Source organism: Trichosurus vulpecula, chromosome 7 (assembly GCF_011100635.1).
Source record: "Trichosurus vulpecula isolate mTriVul1 chromosome 7, mTriVul1.pri, whole genome shotgun sequence".
NCBI lineage: Eukaryota > Metazoa > Chordata > Mammalia > Diprotodontia > Phalangeridae > Trichosurus > Trichosurus vulpecula.
In genome coordinates this window covers 176,723,548-176,727,444 of record NC_050579.1, presented here as the reverse complement: position 1 = coordinate 176,727,444, position 3,897 = coordinate 176,723,548, and the positions used below count along the sequence as shown (strand labels likewise).

At 38.4% G+C, this 3,897-nt stretch overlaps 1 pseudogene; it reads left to right on the top strand.

The window, feature by feature from the left end:
* Window positions 1–1,885: 1,885 nt before the first annotated feature.
* Window positions 1,886–2,723, top strand: LOC118857716 (annotated as a pseudogene).
* The last annotated feature ends 1,174 nt before the right edge of the window (window positions 2,724–3,897 follow it).

The window sequence follows — 3,897 nt, the reverse complement described above, 5'->3', positions numbered from 1 at the left end:
AAGTTAAAAGACTTGGACAGGTTCATAATCTACTTATTTTTTAAGGCTGAATTTGAACTCAGGTCTTTCTGACTCCAGGCCCAATAGTCTATCGACTATGTCACCAAACTGTTTCTGACAAATAGTACTATGAAGCCTGCTCCTATAATTGGTGAAGTCTATTTCCAATTTTGCTATGATTTAGCTCTGGTACAGACATTTTGTATTCAATTCATGTCTTTGGTCTATTTCATACATACTTGTGGTTTGTCCTCTTTAGTGTTCTGAAGCAACTAAACCGAAGCATTTCCATAAGATGCGATATTGGTCTTGCTTATTTGTTCAAATGTATTTTGTTTTCTTATGGTAACAGAACTGGAAGGAACACCACTCTGGTGTCTTCCTTGTCAAGTTAATCATCACAAGGTTTCAGAGCGATTGTGCAGTGCTATGTCACCCTTTTTCTTAGGCTTATAAAAGTAGTTTTATCCCCTTGACTAGCAATTAATTCTATCACCGATTAGTGACATTATTAGAGCCCAATAAACCAATTTTTAAGAGTTCTTGCCAATCCTCCACAGCTAAAAGAGCTGATGCAGGGAACATAGAAACTTGGACGTACATTCCTCTGACTAGCCTTCATTTATTCTGCTACTGCTTCCATTCTAACATAAACAATGGGTTAGTTTTCCGGAAGTTAATTGTTATTAGAAGTAGTGGTAGTAGTGGTGGTGGTGGTGGTGGTGGAGGTGGTGGTGGAAGTATTCACAGGTGCATGGAATTTAGTGCTGGGATATATCTTAAAAATGTATTTAGTTTTAAAATGGCAGAGTATAGGTCAGGACCTAACTGAATACTTCCAATATTCTCTCCCCGCTCCCTCAACAACTTTAGAATAATGCATCAAATCAAATTTTGGAGTGGAAGAGTTAACAAATGGTCAAAGGGAGACATGTTTCCCAGCCTGAGCCAGCTTCAGAAGTTCACAGGAGAGGTCTGTGAGGCCCGTGTGGGCACAGGCCTGGAACCTGGTATGAGTAACAGTGATGGGCTTTCACTAGCGCTGGGTGCAGTAGGCACTGATTGGCAACTCTAATACCCATAAATAGCTCTGGGTTGCAGTTCCAGGACCGAGTGGAATCCTTGCTATTGTTCACATAGGAGCAAGGTCTCTGAATACAATTCCAGGGCTAAGAGAAGCATTATCATTTTTAGCTGCAGTGGACCAAGGGCCCTTTCTACATAAAGACAAGAGCATAGACCAGGAGAGCAGTAACCATAACTCTCCCAGGATAGCCCCACCTTGGAAAGCGACCCAAACTTGCAGATCCTCCAAACCAGTTCTGAAAACAGCAGCATAAAGAAGCCTGAAGCTTGGGACAGTGCCTTTCCAATCCCAGGTTAGCAGAGCACAATTTTAATATTACCGTTCTAAGTGAAGAAATAGATTGGGGAAATGAGCAAACAGCAACAAATAAGCATGACCATAAAAAGCTACTACTATGGCAGACAAGAACAAGATCTAAACTAAGAAGACAATGTGAAAACATCTGCAAACAAAGACTCCAGTACTAACTGGAACCAAGAACAGCAAGAATTCTCATAAGAGATTTAAAAAAGAGAGATGAATGATAGAGGAAAGATTGGAAAAATGAGAGTGCTGCAAGAAACTATGAAAAGAGAATTAGCAGCTTGGTAAAAAGAGGAACAAGAAAAAATACCAAAGAAAATGCCTTTGAGCTCCAGTCCTGCTCTCTGCAGACCTAAGAGGAGGGGAGTTGGTACTCTACAGATTCCATCTCCACTCTTCTCCTGCTCTGGCTCCAGATGCCAGCAGAAGCTCTACCTGCCATTGCCTCCATAGCTACCACTGCCTTCTGCCCTGTTCCCCACCACTGCACTTGCCATGCTCAACACCTCGCTGTTCAGCAGCTGCTTGCACCAGGACCTTTCCCAAAAAGTGGCAGACAGGCTGGGGCTGGAGCTGGGCAAAGTGGTCACCAAGAAATTCAGTAACCAGGAGACCAGTGTAGAAATGGGTGCAAGTGTAAGAGAAGATGTCTACATCATCCATAGTGGCTGTGAGGAAATTAATGATAACTTGATGGAACTTCTCATCATGATCAATGCTTGTAAAATTGCATCATCATCCAGGATGACTGCTGTGATCCCACGTTTTTCATATGCCTGACAAGATAAAAAAGACAAGATTCACGTTCCAATTTCCCCAAAACTTGTGGCCAATATGCTTTCGGGGCTGGGGCTGATCGTATCATTACAGTGCATCTCCATGCTTCTCAGATATGAGTTTTTTATTTTTTTTTTATTCCAGGGGATAACTTGTATGCAGAACCTGCAATCTTGCAAAGGAATTGAGAAAATATTGCAGAATTGAGGAATTGTATCATTGTCTTCCCAGATGCTGGTGAAACTAAAAGAGTGACATCAATTGCTGACAGACTGAATATGGAGTGTGCTTTGATTCACAAAGAAAGCAAGAAGGCAAACAAGGTAGACAAGGATGGTTTTGGTTGGGAACATGAAGGGTCATATACCCATCCTTGCTGATGACATGGCTGATACATGTGGTACGATGTACCGTGCTACAGATAAGTTACTTTCTTCTGGGGTTCACCAATGTTTCTGCTATTCTGACTCACACAATCTTCTCTAGACCAGTTATTTCGAGGATTAATAGTGCCGTTGTGTGTGTGTGCTTTGAGATTCCTTTTTTATTCTCCTGAACTTGTTCTTGTCTTTTCAATCTTATCCTTAACTCCCACCCACCCTACATCCCCCTACCATTTTTTAATCAATTGGCTTGTTTAGGAAATGTCTGCAATTTCTTTTGGTCCAGAAGATAACCTTCTCCTGTACTTTTGCATTACATTGGAGGTGCAATTTTAAGAGTGTAATTACATTTCAGTAGTTGGGTTTTTTAAATTTTATTTATCTGGGTTTCTCAAAGATAACCCTATATTAAAACATTTTATGTATTAGGTTTATTTAATAAAATGGCCATAAGCATTTTGATAAAACCCCTGCTATATAGAATTAGATCTTTTATTCAGAATAAACATTTTAGAGAACTGTAGGATACCTTGAATGTTGACTTTTTTTGTTAAATGTAGTTCAAATTAATTTCTTCAACTTTACCTAGTTTATCAGCTTAATAGTGGTCATTGACCAATTTGCAGGTGTAAATTTGTAGACAAATCAGTTAAGGACAATATAGTGTAAATGAATGTAGTTTTATGTATCACATCTAAGCTGGCCATTGTATTGCTATAAATTTCTGCTTATGGTTTCTGAAAAATATTTCTATGTTGAAAAACTTCAAAATTATTTCTGGCCTCAGAATTATTTAGCAATTTCTAGATATAATCTGTGTTAGACTTTAATCTCTGAATTCACTAGTCTAACAAATTCTGACTGTTGTAGTGCATTACCAATTGAAAAGGGAAATTTCACAGAATATACCAACTCTTTAAAAATGCACACTCCATTTTATCTTGTAGTATTCTGTTATATAGCATTGAGCTGCAACTTTTTCTTTTCTTTTCTTTTTTTGGAGCTAAGAAAAACTGACATTTCAATGATTGGACTCCGAATCATTGGACTTTCAAATCATTAAATGTTGAGTAATGCATGCTCACACTTGACTAAGGAAACATTTAGGTCTTACATCCACTGAACCTATTCAGTCTTTTAATTTGTCTCCTTGACATGAGTAAAGTTTGGAGTTGTCCGAACTATTAAATGTATGTTTATATATTGCCGCTTTCCCTTTTTTGTGGTTAGTAGACTTGTGTTATTTATAATATAAAATAGTTAAAAGTCTGTAGCAGTTGATTCATTTAATCATCCCTAAGTCAAAACTTTACCTAGAAGGCAGTAATAAATGAAATCTGGGGGAAA